At 40.0% G+C, this 16,216-nt stretch overlaps 1 long non-coding RNA gene across 2 annotated transcripts in view; it reads left to right on the top strand.

Annotated features, from left to right (window-relative positions):
• Positions 1–16,216, top strand: part of LOC140714628 (uncharacterized) — a 31,580-nt gene that overhangs the window by 6,759 nt on the left and 8,605 nt on the right. For both annotated transcript variants that reach the window (XR_012095956.1, XR_012095958.1), the window contains exon 2: positions 6,877–6,985. This is a non-coding gene — a long non-coding RNA (uncharacterized lncRNA). The remainder of the gene's footprint in view (positions 1–6,876; positions 6,986–16,216) is intronic.

Here is a 16,216-nt window from a genome sequence, read left to right as displayed (position 1 = left end):
AGTCAGGAGATGGACACTGTGTCAGAAGGAAAAGATAAGAAAAAAAATTGAAGGACCATAAGTGGAAAGTAAGAAGGCTGCATATGAAAAGAACAGATATTATAGTGTATAAAAAGGAAAGATAACAATACAACAGAATATTACAGCAGTGGTAAAACATATGAGAATTAAGGCTGTACATTCCACAAAGGGGAAAGAATTCCTTCCAATAATAATTATGTCAAACAATCGCATTTATATTTGTGCCCATTTAAGTGCCCTATTTGGTTCCGTCAGCTTCTGATTTATTATTAGATGTGTTTATTTTCCTTCTCACATCTCAATGGCATCGAAACGCTAATCCATGTCCTGATCAGCCCAAGTCTATAGTTCACTGACAAATTCATTTATGAATTCACATTGTCAACACCTACCCACTCCCCTGTCCCCACCTCTACCACCCATTGACTGAAAGTTAACCAGAGTTAGGTTTTACTTATAGCAAGGTTATTCATATGCACTGAGGTTTTAAGTTTTAAATGCGCTCTGGGACACAGAGAAGAGCTTTTAAATTCTTCATCGTCTACTCTATATCTCTGAATGTTCATCTTCTCTTTACCTTCCACAAGTCTTTCCACTTGTCACATTTCCATCTTTTGCTCATAGAATAGAATAGAACTTGATTATCATTGCTCAAGACAATGAGACTGTGTTGCTAGATATTTATAAAGCATGTGGTATGGCTTAATTTTAAAAATCCCATATTTACAGGCAACAAGTGACTTTGATAGTCCTTAACACTCAAAGGCCATTGGCAAGCCAGGGTGTAGTGTTATTCAGCTGCATAATAGCCCTCCGGAAGAAGCTGCTTTTTAGTCTTACTGTCTTGGCTAAGATGTTTCTGTATCTCCTACCAGATGGCAGGGAATTGAACAGACTGTGGGATGGGTCTTTAAAGATGTTACGAGCATGCTGCAGGCATCGAGAATTGTCGATTGTCTCCAGGTCCGGTAGATGAGTTCCAATGATGGGCTGAGCCGTTTTAGTCAGCCATTGGAGTCTCTGTGACCTGTCTTGCTGCAGCTACAGTAAAATGTCTTGCAAAGCCATAATAGCCACTTCAGACCTCTGTCCTGATCAACATTAAATCTGTTGCTTCAACCGTGATGGTCAATATCTCTAACTTCAAACACCAGCACATCTGCCTCCAGAAGGCTCCCTACCATTAAGCATCTGCTTCCTTTGAAATGCTTGATTCCATTTCTCTATCTTATCTGGCTCACCCTGCCTGAGAGCGTTTTCTCCAGGTGCTTCTCAAAGGTGGCTGATTGTGTTTACAAGTACTTGACAGAGAACTTTTCACCACCTACTCAGCTTCCTTCTGTTGGAACATTTGATCACAGAAAGTTTTTGACACATTGGGGATGGCTTGCATGTTGTAAAATAATTCAGATGTGTCAAGAGGAAAGAGTCAGAATCGCACACCACAGAAATAGGACCTTCTACCCATCATAGAGTCATAGAACACTACAGTACTGAAATAGGCCCTTTAGCCCATCTAGTCCGTGCTGAACTATCATTTTGCCTAGTCCCGTCAACCTGAACCAGGACCATAGCCCTGTCTTAGATGTTAAAATCTAACTCACATTCACTGCTTCCACTGACAGCTAGCTTCACACTTTTACCACCCCGAGTGAAGAAGATTCCCTTTCATGTTCCCCTTAAACATTTCACATTTCACCCTTCACCCATGACCTCTACTATCACACAACCTTCTTGGAAAGAGTTAGCTTGAAATCACCCTGTCTATACAGTACACCAAATTATTTTGTATATGATTTTTATGTTGTATAGCCTAAGACTTTTGTGCAGTACTGTATTTGCCATTGTGGAGCAAAGAGTGAGCTTGTAAATCTGGTGGGAGCACAGGATGTTGGAAATGGTGAGGGTGGAGCCAGTGGGGTGTGGGACAGGTGGCAGAGAGGGATTGCCAGAGGCAGGGGGTGGAACAGGAGCAGACACATCCAGCCCTGAGACATCAGGCAAGGTCATTTAATACCAAACAATTGCTTTATTGATCATTACAAAATGTCGCTCTGGTGCTTCCTGTTCCCTCCCCTCTCCCTTCCTCTTTTTTCCCCAACTATGATTCCCCTCTCCCTGTCCCCTTCCCATTCTCAGTCCACAATAGAGAACTATATCAGAATCAGGCTTATTGTCACTCACATATGCCATGTAATTTATTTTATTTTCATGGCAGCAGTACAGTGCAATACATAAAATTACTACAGTACTGTGCAAAAGTTTTAGGTAGCCTAGCTATATATATGTGCCTAAGACTTTTGGACAGTACTATACCTCTATCAAATCTCCCCTCATTCTCCTGTGCTCCAGGGAATAATGTCCTACCCTTTTAAAAGTTTCCCTATCCTTGTAAAATTTCTCTGCACTCTTTGTATCTTATTAATATCTTTTGTGTAAGAAGGCAACCAGAACTGCAGACAATACTCCAAATTAGGACACTCCAACTTCTTAAACAACTTTAACATAACCTCCCAACTTCAACATAGCATCCCAAGTCAACCATCAAATGTCCGTACCAATCCTATTTACTGGCACTGACTTTGTGTCTTTCCTGTTCTCGGTGATTTAAGTGCTCATCCAGATACTTCTTAGATGCTTTGAAGTAAAGATCCAGTCCAATTTGTTGGCAGAAGGGATGTTCCTTTGTAAATTTAGTCTCAGGGCAAAGAAGTTACTGAAGGGATTATAATTGTCATATAAAGTTGAAAGTGTGTGTCTGCAACTGTTGATCAAAAGTGAATGTTAATGAAAAAGTCATATTCAAAAGTTATAAAAATTGTAACCAAGATTCTGATAGAATGTTGGTTGGAAGAGATAACCTAGTGGTATCTTTGTGAAAAGCGGAGACTCTTTGTAAAGGGATAGAAATGTACAGCAAAATCATAAACAGATCCAAAAAATGTGCTTATAATTTTACCACACAGAGTAACTAAGGTAATCCTTCCCCTCTGTGTGTTTTCACTTCGATGTTGTCATGCGTAATTAATGTGAAATTTAAATCATTGTTATCTCTTTACATGCACCGGGGTAAAGTTCTCCATAATACTTCATAATGAAGCTGCCCCTGTAAGGCACAGAACAAGCAGCCTGTATGAAAGAATCTGAGAAAAGTAGGTAAATTAAGTTGTGTAATTCAAATGACTTCCTTCCCGCAACTAAAGTTAAAGATCAACATTAAAAGGATATATATGTATCCCACTCAAATTCCCTCCTCCCGATGCCTCGGGTAGTAGACAGCAATGCAATTAGATATCTGGTGCTATTTCCAATTGTCTGCCAAAACACCATTCATGTCTATTAAAGTATCATTGAAAGCACCCATTACATCAATTTTCAGCAATGGCTTAATTACTCTTTCTCTGGAATGTCATACAACGTGAGTCACTCCAACAGAGTGGGATTTAATCTAAAGACTCAAGGAATGCTTTATATGAGAGAATGGGGAGGGTACTGCTCTCCTATTTATTACTGTATGTATAAAGAAACTTTTTATAAATGAACTTTTGTTACATGCTGAATGACCAGTGCTTAGATGTGAGACAGGAAAGTAGAGCTCAGAGGGCCAGGGTTCAGCAACATAGAACAAAGATTTTTATCTTGAAAATGAACAGAAGATTTTTTGATTGCTGCGTTTCACTTTGTAGTGGATACTAATGCAGGGCCTTGGCTTTTAAAAATTGCATTACTTACCATTTAATTATATTCAGATAACCATAGCTTGGCAAAGGATTGCTCAATAGTTGTTAAATGCTAAACAGAATTGTTGACAGGCAATTCTAGCTAACTCCTTTTGTTGACCTATTTGCCAGTTGCGTGCTTGATTTGGGACCATATTCTGCTCCTTTGATACTGACTTTATTAAAGTTATTGATGGACTGAAATAAAGGAATTACCCTCCTCTTTTGGTTTTAGCACATGCAATCCCGTAAGCACTGTATAACATATTTGATCTTATAAATACCCTCTTCTGACTGAACTTCTTGAGAGCTTTTATGATGTCTTTAACAGTTAAGTTATGGAAAACAATGGTCGCATAGCAAGATCCCACAAGCTGCATTTTGATAACAACAACAATTTAGTGATGCTAGTTGAAGGAGAAATATCACCGGAAAATGCCACTGGCCCTTTTCCAACAGATGAAATGGATGTGGCCCTCATTAAAATGTCTTCAGGACTTCAGGACAGGAAAGTCGAGGGAACACACAACAGTCCTCAGTGAGGAATCAGCAATGAAAAGGGTTAGCAGTTTCTTGGTATCAACATTTCTGAAGGTCTAACCTGGACCCAACAGATGGATGCAATTATGACAAAGTCATGGCAGTAGCTATATTTCATTAGGAGTTTGAAGACACTTGGTATGTCACCAAAGACTCGGGCAAATTTTTACAGCGGTAACTTGGAGAACAATCTAACTGGTTGAATCACTGTCTGCTATGGAGAGGCCACTACACAGGATTGGAAAAAGCTGCAGCAGGTTACGCAATCAGCCAGCTCTTGCCCTCCCCAGCATCGAGGACATCTTCAAAAGGAGGTGCTTCAAATGGGCAGCATCCATCATTAAGGACACCCATCACCCTGGACATGATCTCTTCTTATTACTACCATCAGAAAGGAGGTATAGGAGCCTGAAAACCCCCAGTCAATGTTTTAGGAACAGCTTGAACAACTATTTAAGTTGTTGACTTCAAGATTCCTACTGATTTGGAGAGCATTGGTCACTAGATTCTCCTCAGTCAGGACATTTTGTAAATGAAGCTCCAACTCACTTGCAAGAATCAGTCCACCACAGAAGTGTACACCTATCTGATGAGTGAAATAGAGTTAAGCTGTGGTGAAGTCCATTTATGGAGTGAGAATATTTGTACTGTACTCTTTCAAATGCCCCTTGCTATATGATGTGTTTTTAATCCAGGCAATGCAAGGAAAAGGCATTTACCACAGCATGAGAAAAGGAAGAATTCAACATCCACAGTATTTACCTCATTTCTGGAATGACGAGCTTCATGAACTCTTCAACAAAGTTAGTCAGCTTCAAAAAAGTTTCATAAGTCAAGCAAAGGACATGCAAAGAAATAAAATTAAGCAATGGAGATTGAAATAAAACAATCAACAAGAACTCTGAAGAGCATCCATTAAATAGAAGGATGCAAGCTAACAGCTGCAATTCAACACATGGCAGGCCCTGCAACTCAGCTTGATCATCAAGGAAGGCACTAAATCAGGCTTTCCTAGCACAAATTTTATTGGCTGCTTTCACAGTGACACCAGTTGTGGCCCCATAACCTGCTCTCACTGGAAAGAAGGGATGCTGAGGGATGCACTTCAAACCTCGGGGAAAGCAAATCGCACTAGGGATTCAGAATGAAGTGAGTCTAAAATAGTAGCCTTGTACTCGCTAATTTCAGTGTTGAAATCAACGTCAATATAACACAAGATTTGTTGTTCATACACAAGTAAAGTAATTCTGCCTTAAGAGATCTCCACATGATGTTGGCTGGAGTCAGGGCTTTATGCTTTGGCTCTTGGTAGGGTCATCCATGCCAAACAGGTCAAAGGGAAGAGGCCAGGCTAAGAGTGGTCCACCGGTCTTCCAAGTTTGTGGGTTCAGCTCAGGACTAACAACCCTGACTGGTCAAACAAAATTGTTATGGAAACAGCTATGAAGAGTCCTTCTACATCTGAGTGTGATATTATTCCTGAGTCGAAGATTGCAGAGAGACATTGATAGGATGCAGAAGTGGGCTGAGAAGTGGCAGATGGAGTTCAACCTGGAGAAGTGTGAGGTGGTACACTTTGGAAGGACAAACTCCAAGGCAGAGTGCAAAGTACCGTAAATGGCAGGATACTTGGTAGTGTGCAGGAGCAGAGGGATCTGGGGGTACGTCCACAGATCCCTGAAAGTTGCCTCACAGGTAGATAGGGTAGTTAAGAAAGCTTATGGGGTGTTAGCTTTCATAAGTCGAGGGATAGAGTTTAAGAGTCACAATGTAATGATGCAGCTCTATAAAACTCTGGTTAGGCCACACTTGGGAGTACTATATCCAGTTCTGGTCGCCTCACTATAGGAAGGATGTGGAATCATTGGAAAGGGTACAGAGGAGATTTACCAGGATGCTGCCTGGTTTAGAGAGTATGGATTATGATCAGAGATTAAGGGAGCTAGGGCTTTACTCTTTGGAGAGAAGGAGGATGAGAGGAGACATGATAGAGGTGTACAAGATATTAAGAGGAATAGATAGAGTGGATAGCCAGAAACTCTTCCCCAGGGCACCACTGCTCAGTACAAGAGGACATGGCTTTAAGGTAAGGGGAGGGAAGTTTAAGGGGGATATTAGAGGAAGGTTTTTTACTCAGAGAGTGGTTGGTGCGTGGAATGCACTACCTGAGTCAATGGAGGCAGATACACTAGTGAAGTTTAACAGACTACTAGACAGGTATATGGAGGAATTTAAGGTGGGGGTTTATATGGGAGGCAGGGTTTGAGGGTCAGCACAACATTGTGGGCTGAAAGGGCTTGTAATGTGCTGTACTATTCTATGTTCTATGTTCTCCACCCGGGACTAGTGTGTCTGACAGTAGTGAAAACTGAGGGGAAATTTCTGATATGATGAAGGATGTCCTAAACTCTGCCAGAGATAGAGGACCTTCATTGCTGCCCTAAATGCCAGTGCCATAAGAGGCAGTAAAAAAAACTGCAAATAGATGAGATTTTTTGACAATTTTTTTCTGGTTTTCTCTTTAAACAGTAGACGTGAAATTCACTCTTTTCTCATGCTATGGTAAATGCATCACATCTATACCTATTCCTTACAGTGCCGGAATTAAAAACACACTAAAGCAAAGGACAGCTGGAAGAGTGGATTACAAAAATGTCATTACATAGGTGGACTTCACCACAACTTAGCCCTACTTCCCTCATGAGGTAAGTGTACACTTCCACGCAAGTGAGACAGGGCTTCATTTACAATCAATTCCGATTGAGGAGAATACTTCAATTTCTCCAGAGCATGATGATAAATTTAATAGTAAATTTTAAATGTCAATAAACTGCGGAGATTGATGGATGAGGATAGCACCATCCCGATTCTAAGGAATTTGCTGTTTAAAGTTAAAAAAAATAAAGGAGCACAGGCACACTTGTGAATGGACTGGTAGGCAGCTATCCTGTAACAGTGCGTGATAATGGTAACATGGATGACAATCGGAGATCAAAGGCACATCACAACCAGAGGAACAAAGTCGTTTTACAGTCTGCTCACTGTGTTGCTAACAGTGTATTTTCTAGGTGGTAGGGTTGTCATTTCTCTGTCCAGTGATATGACAGTGATAATCTGCTGCAAGGATGTTAGAAATGGATGTTAGTGAAGGATCTGTTGATAGTGCACTCCAAAGCTTGCCATTGAATACCTTCAGAATTTAACAAGGATTCATCAAGTGAAAAGACCATTAGTTTGTTCACCGAACCTTACACAAATGATAAATTTAAGAATTAACTTAATATTTACTGATCTCATGATCATGCAAACATTGAAATTCTGTTCTTTTAGAAACTGTGTAATGTATATGGTGAAGTAAAACATGTAAATGAGTTACCCTCCCATGAAATGTAATTGTTATTTTGCCAGAAGGAAGTGTACCTTGCCAAATTCAAACCCATTGTCATAAAGTTGCCTTTTGTTTCTCCAAAGTGTTTGTTTCTGTACAAAAATAAATAGCAAATGTTATTCCAGAAAATATGTGTCATTCGGGTTTAAAACTTCCTCCAATTATCAGGTATTGAGAAACTACAAAATTAGTCAATCTTCAAAGATTTGGTAATGTCATTAACCTTTTAGATAAAACCCAGCGAGTTATACATATCCTCCAGGAGGACAACAACCATATCGTGGTTTAGAGGGTTGCATGCCTCAATGACCCAGAGATATGTTGGCTGGGGTCAGGGCTTTATGCTTTGGCTCTTGGTAGGGTTACCCATGCCAAACAGGTCAAAGGGTAGAGGTCAGACTAAGATTTATCCACTGGTCCTCCAGGTTTGGGAGTTCAGTTCAGAGCTGACAACCCTGAATGGCAAAACAAAATTGTTACAGAAACAACAATGAAGAATCCTTCTACATTTGTTGGCACTGGTACTCCTGAGTCTCCACCTGGGACTCGAATGACTGACAGGCAGCCACAAAACAAGAAACCCCTTAAAAAAAATGTTTTAAACAAACTGTCAACCACCCAATGTGCAGGGAGAGAGAAAAAATTTGTGTGAAAAATAAAAGTAAGCAAATGCTCCTCAGACACGAAGCCGGGAGCAGCCTAAGCAGCAGAGCAGGCCCACAGCCTCAGCCTCAGTTGAGCACATTGCACAGTAAACGTAATGGAGCATGCAGATACAAAGCCCAGACAGCCAGAGCAGGCCCACAGCCTCAGCCTTAGTACAGTGAAGAGTGGAGTAAACATAGTGGGGCAACAAGCACAACAGGAAGCAAACCACTTGAAAAGGGCAAGTGAGGAGAGATAAATAAAATCTGCTGGCATACAATGAATAACCTCAAAGAATAGCAAAGCTGAATTCTACACGTACTTTATTTTAAAATGCAGGTTCTGTATGGTTTGCAATTTCAAAGATCCAAAGCTCATTCACTATCAAAGTACATATGCAGTGTACAACCCTAAGACTTGTCTTTCCACAGACAGCCACAGAATAAGAAATGCCATGGAAACTGTTTGAAGAAAGCATCAAACACCCAACACACAAAAAACAATATGTGCAAACAGCAAAAAGCGAGTGAAAAACACAGAATATAAAATATCAAACCACAGAGTCTTTGAAGTAATTGTTCTGTTTAGTTCAGTTCGGTTCAGTTTGGCTCTGTGTCATTTGTTGACTGCAGGCTGCAGAGCCAGTCTGCCCTGATCAAAATCACATAAAATAGCAATAAAGAAGGAGTGACCAGAAAGCAGAAACACAAATAACATGAGCACAGAGTACAATGCACACTTTAGTACCAATGTTGATTCATGATCAGCGACCTGATGTCCCTTAAAAGAGAAAAGTCCCTTCTCTTGCGACATCAGATATTTTTTAAAAGTCTACAATGTTTAAACTTTAATTTCCACAGGCAATAAGTAGAATTCTACGTGCAATATTTAACACAGTGATGATAAACCTCACAGACTGCTTAGTTAAACAACTTACAACAGGAAGTAAACTCAGATCCATCAGGGTTTTTAGACAGTGATTTATCCCTGTAAAAATCATGTTGTAATAATGGTAAAAAAAAGTGACTTCTCTGGTGGAAAAAGTAATGTTCTTGGCAATAGCAAATATGTGCTAACACTATCTGTTATTACACAATGTCTTCATCTAAAAAGGGAAGGTGGGTGGTGTAGTTCAATAATGTGTCATACTCTTCTCACAAAGAGATTTGGAAACATAGAGACAGCAGTCCCATCAGGCCACCTCCGATTTGCTGTCTCAGTGAGATGCCCTGTAAATCCTCATGTAGCTCTGCCCATGGCCCACAGCTTAGTTCTGTTTCAGTGCCTCAGCCAGCAAGCCGGAAAGTTAGAAGAAGAGCCATTAGAAAAAAGATCTCTACCTAAATGAAAAACAAAAACATATGACCCTTTCTGCTGAGACTCCCACGCACGGCAGAAAAAAAAACATCTCATTGTTGTTAGTTAAGGGCAGAGCTGCAGTAATTTTGCTTTTATAGTTGGCTGCTGCCACTGTATTCTAGGTGAAAAGCAAACTTTTTCAGACCCTCTTTGTTAATAGATTTATTAACTGAATACACCATCTTCTAAAAAAAGAGCAAGAGGAAAACATAACTATCATGGGACTCTGGAGTGCCCCTCACGATTCCAAGTGATTCAGTGAACACAAGATATATTATGCTTTAGAAGCATGGAGATGCAATGACTTAAAACCGCACAAGGGAATACTACATTTTTATAGCATGCTAGTAAATGTTGTAAACTCATGTTTTCAATTATAGTGATTCAGAATTAAACTCTGATGGCTAAAAATGCTGAATTGACCTTGCATAACCCCATAGTACAAAGTGAAATGACTTTATACCACTTCATACGGTGAAAGCTATATTACCTGACATTTCATCCACAAACTATTGGTACAATAAACATCCAGTGTTTATACTACACATGTTGAGTTTGGAACTCAGAAGAAGCAGACCCTGGGCAAGTACAGTCCGTAACGTTGTCCGTGCCTGGCCAGATTACCTCCCACATTGAAAAGGCAGTTCCCAGTTGTTTTCAGTGGCTAGCTAGAGTTAAGGATCCTAGATGTGCAATTCAATTGTCACAGTGGTGTTGAAGTCTCTCCCAATAGGGATTTTTTTTTGCCCTGTGGCAGAAATACAAGATTACATTTTATTTTGCACTTTTAACCGCAACATGATAACTATGCAAGTGCCAATTTGCATATGCTACCTATATGATTACACACAGATGAATAAATACATCAAGATCACTCACCAATGTAGTAATGGAAAACACCCCCTCTGAGACAAAGCACTGTGGATTCTACCTTTACTAAATCGACATACCATGTCACTATTGCACAGTTGTATGAGCATGTCAGTGAAATCCCAATGATATAAATCCAGCAACACTTTTACACCAATTGAACAAACGTATATTTCCTTGGCTACACTGACCTCCGACCCTCTCAACCTGTAGGTTTTATGGAAGACTAAATTCCAGCCCCATTGTTGACACACAGGAAATTAAATTGAGTTTATTTTTAATTTTGCAGGGGTTTTGTTTTTGAGCACTAGCCAATGAGATTTTCACATTTGTTGTGGAACCACAGAGGGCAGAGAATCTTAGCTCTCTGCCATCAGTACCTCTAAAAAAAAAGGCTATTCATGGACTTAGCACATAGTAAAATTGTTTTCCCCACCCAAAGAAATTACCATCAGATTTTCAATTTGATATGCTGAAAAAATGTGCATGCAGCATAAAACACATTATTAGTTAAGCTAAGCTAGTCAAATTGATAGGATTGAAGAAATGAGCATGCTTTTTCAGTCAAGATGACTACTAAATTCAGAAATACAGTTTTTACTATTATCCTTAATAGAAAACACAGAAACAGCAATACACTGAAATATTGCAAAAAAAAACCTCTCTTTTAATTTATACACTCTCCAGTCAAAGGGAAGCTGCAAACATTGTCTATTTTTCTGTCTCAGTTAAACTTGTTTCATCCATTCTAAATTTCAATTTGTCTTAACTCTTGAATAATATGTTCACTAATATGATGCACAGCAGTATCTTAATGTCTATTCCTTTGGAACTTTTGGACCACCTGAGCCCTTTGAGCTATGCCCTTTGAACTTTGGCACTTAACCCTCGCATCTCAATTTATTCAGTCTTCTCATCTTTATATAAAGGTTTCCATTAACTCTAAGGTATCACCCTTTATTCCTATTATATATTAATGCTAAGTCAGTCACAATCCCCACACTTTAGACTATATCTTTTATGCCATCATCTTGTCCAGCAGCAATGATAAACTTTTTTTGTCTTCACTTTGATGATTTCCTACCTTACTCGTGGCATGTGGTGTCTTATCCCTCTCCTGTTTCAATAGTTATTACTCTCTGCATAATTGGTTCAATTGTCCTGCACCTTGTCATACCAGTTTAAATCTTCTACCACCGTTTTTTTAAAACCTAGGCCAGGAAATTGGCACTTCCTGCCTTGGCTGAAGTCCATCACTTCTGCTTTGTTTCCTTTCTTCATAAACTGTTCCAACAAAATTAGAAATCTGAGCCCTCTTCTCCACTATTCCTCAAGACATAGGTTTACATGTCGTGTCTGTCTCTTCACATCGAGGATATCACATGGCATCCCTAACTATCCTATGATTACCATAAATGGATTTTAACTCTTAAATAATTCTTACTTCTGAAATTGATCCTGACTGATATTATTTTGCCAAAACAATGAGACACAAAGTTGCAATAGCATTTCCTATGCAACTGTTCTTTTTCTTCCATTCGCCAAAGTTTTGTTGCCCACTTTTTCCCACTACTCTTCTTCCCAGTGGGATTGGGGCAAATGAAGCGCCCTCTTTCACGACTGCAGGAAAAATGTTTTCCAGAATTAAAGTGTTTGCAACAACTAAACTCTGCTCTCGGGTCCCCCTGTTTCATCTTGCCTTACTTTTCATACATATCAGCCCATGCATGACTCACTGGAAATAGACTCCCAAGTGCCATTCAAAATAGGTAATATAATTTCTGCCATCATCCTTTTGATGATTTACATGATACTCATGAGTTTAAAGGAGGTCAGGGGTGCCCTTTAGAACAGAAATGAGGAGGAATTTCTTTAGTCAGAGGCTGGTGACTCTGTGAAATTCATTGTCACAGATGGCTGTGGAGGCCAAGTCATTGGATAAATTTAAAGCGGAGGTCGATAGGTTCTTGATTAGTAAGGATGCCATAAGTTACAGGCAGGAGAATGGGGTTGAGAGGGATAATAAATCAGCTACAATGGAGCAGACTTCATGGGTAAATGGCCTAAATCTGTGCCTATAAATTATGGTCTAATGCAGGGGTTCCCAACCTTTTCATACCATGAACCACTACCATTAACTGAGGGGTCCATGGACCACAGATTGAGAACCTCTGGTCTAATGGTCTGAATTTGACAGAGAAGCAGAGCCATATTTATGAGGTTTAGAAGATGGCAGTCAGGGTGAAAGTAGGGGTTCACTGATGAAGAGGTGAGCTACAATGATCACACTTTACTGTTTCACCTCACGAATAGCACTGAACTGGAATTGGTAAATTAACTTCACATGTACCAATGTATAGGGAAAAGCTTATCTAGCATATTGCTTGTGCAGATTAAATCATAAACTGTGCATTGAAATAACACAAGGTAAAACAAAAACAGAATGCAGTACAAAGTGTAACAGCCAAAGAGAAAGTGCAGTGCACGCAGACAGTACAGTGCAATATCATAACGAGGTAGATGATGAGGTGAAGAGCTGATCTTATCACAAGTGGTTTCAGCAATAGAAGTCCAATTGGCTTCAGAGCCCTTTGACTAAACAGAGAGGGAAAAAAATCAGCTAATATTCACTCTCTTGAACACTGTGTTTTGACCTCTGCTTATAAGTCCATCTGTCAGGATGTCTATCAGTGACTGACTGGCATTAGTTATATTATTCATCACCAGTTAGACAACCTATTGACACATATTATCTGTCAGGAGTCACACATAAAGAACAACCACTTGGCAAGGAGTTGAAGAGTTGTCAGGAACTGCCTCATCATGAATAACTAGATGAGGGAACAGGGGGAGGAAATAGAAAGCTGAGTGCTGGAAATAAAGTCTCCATTGCTCATTATACATTTAAAAACAGTGATCGACTCGATAAAGTCAAGGTTGTACAACACCATTTAATTTTTTTTTTAATTTCTAATTGAAACGGATAGTGGATGTAAGCGGAATGCACGAACAACAAAGGCATCAGGTGATGAACTTGCTCGACAAAAGTTTAAAAATGCCTCAGTACTTGGAGTATTTATTTAAAGACTAGCCACCAAGTCACAATCCTGGTGTCACAAGTTGCCTATTAATAATGCTAGATACATAGAGTCATCCAGCACAGAACACAGGCTCTTTGACCCACAGAGTCTGCACCAGATTATCAACTGCCATTTATACTGCCATCTTAATTAATCCCTTCTTTTTATTCTCCTCACATTCCCATCAGCTACCCACCCCACCCCCTCTGGATTCTGCCATTCATTTAGACCAGAGTTTCCCAACCTGTGGTCCATGAACCCCTTGCTTAATGGTATTGGTCCTTGGCATAAAAAGGGTTGGGAACCCCTGATCTAGACATTATGGGCATCTTACAGTGGTCAATTATGCTACCAGTCTTTGGGATGTGGGAAGAAAGCAGTGCATCTGGAGGAAATCCAAGAAGGCACAAGGGGAACATGCAAACTTTATAAATCCTGCATCGGATGTCAAGAGTGATCTCGGGTACCTGCTGCTGTGAGACAATGAACCGTCCCAACCGCACCACCAGGCCACCCTAGGAGCTCTGCTTCTGAGCACGCCCACAACCAAGCTTCATTAAAACACTGTAGTTTGATGATGTGCCCTACGCATAATATCTGCAAGACAAAGATCGTTTACCAAACAGCATCTGTAGGACAACACACAACCAACATGAACCACTTTTCATATCTTATGAACTATCTCTTGACAAACACAGTCATAAAATTCACCATCACCTTTAATGCACCAGCACAACATTTGCTTGACTGAGGAAAGGGGTGTTAGAAAATCAAGATTCAATGTTTGGACAGCACTTATGATTGAACAGGCAGCAGTATCCTGCATAATTCGGAGACGTGGACTACTTATAGTAGAAAGCTCAAGACACTGGAAAGAGATCAGTAAAACTGCTTCTCCATAATTCTCCAAATTTACTAGAAAAATAATTGAAAAATATCAATGGCCTCTACCAACCCAACTTCCCTAGAATCTAATTACACTCAGTTGGCTCCATTGAGTAGGCTACATCTTTCACATGTCTGACTCCAGACACTCTGTTCTGAGCTCTGTCATCAAGAGTTTGCTAGATGTTCAATGTACTCTAAGCTTCCTTGAAAAATACAACATTCCCCTGACTTTGAGGAATCTTCCATCTGTAACTACTTAGTAGGCCCTCCATTGATTGGGGTTGACTATGGATCTTGTGTCCTAGCTGTTTATGCAAGCTAGTATGTAAGCTAGGATGGTACAATAGGAAGAGCAAGCTGTTACCCAGCCAGCAGGCTCACTCACTCCATGCAGGTGATGAATCCAAAGGAAAGATCAATACAGTTTGGCATCAGCGGTGTTGCAGGAGTTGCCAATCAGCATTAACACAATGTAGGACTGCACTGGGGACTCCAGCTCTAGATTTCACGTGAAGGCCAGGAGCTGGTCTTAGTTGTCAGAGACTATTTGAGACACACTATTGGGAGTATTTAATGGGTAGTGGGTGGTTATCGCTCCTACTCCCCAGCTCGCCGACCCTGGTTATGATGACCTGTGGCAACCTAAAGTGAAGAAGATATGGTATTGAGAACTTGGAGACCACATATGAAGGGCTAACTGAGCATAGATGGCAGAAGGAGTGTGCCTCCTCACAAGCTACAAACCTGCATACCCAACCAGGAAACTCATGCTTGATCTACCAAACAGTCTGCACTTTCCACATGCGCCTCATCAGTCACCACCAAACCCAGAGATAGAGTGGAAGCAGTTTCTCAGTGATCTAAGAAGAAAGATCAGCAATAGTTATCATCCTATCACGACCACTGAATCAGCCAAATGTCAACAATGTAGAATGTCTCATTTTCAACATGACTATATAATTCATATTTTAAGGAAAATGTCTCTGTAAATTGTTTTATAATTGAGTTAATGATATAATTGCACATAGTACACTGAGATGACCTCCCCTTTCCTGGATGAAGTTTCATTTCTACCCTCAATTCCTTTGCCTCAGAAAAAAAAAGTTCAGCACACTTATTAGAAGATCAATTGAGAATCATGAAACATCAGAAATGGGGCATAATCAGAAATTATGTCACTTTTCTTGTGTTTCTACAATTAACCAATGTGAGATAAAGTTGTGGAATCCTTGTGCAAAGGATTACCTTATTGACAGAAAAAAGGTATGTGAGACAGCCACAGAAAATTAACTTTTTACATTTGTGGATTCTTTTTCTTTTAGAATTTAATCATTGTTAAATATATATTTTTAAAATAAATTTCCTCTCTCATTTGATTCATTCTTTCTCTCAGTGCTCTTGCGCCTTATTTCATAGTGAGTTTAACAGTTTGACAGTTCCTTGTCGAGTCTCTTATCAGTCAGTGGTTCCTAAACTTTTTATATGCTGTGGACCAATGCCACTAAGCAAGGGATCCATGGACCCCAGGTTGGGAACCTCTGGTACTGGTGAAGGAGATACATAGTTACCCTCTTTGCATAGCTGCCAAATATCCTGTAAAAAATGCTGCAACTTTCTGCCTCTCAAATTCACAGTAAGTTCCAAAGCAACCAAACAATAGCCCATCACAGGCAAAGCCCTCCTTTTGTTAAATGCACTTACATGGA

The sequence above is a fragment of the Hemitrygon akajei genome, chromosome 2 (assembly GCF_048418815.1).
Source record: "Hemitrygon akajei chromosome 2, sHemAka1.3, whole genome shotgun sequence".
Classification (NCBI taxonomy): domain Eukaryota; kingdom Metazoa; phylum Chordata; class Chondrichthyes; order Myliobatiformes; family Dasyatidae; genus Hemitrygon; species Hemitrygon akajei.
Note: the sequence above shows the minus strand (reverse complement) of the source record. Positions and strands in the feature narration are given on the sequence as shown.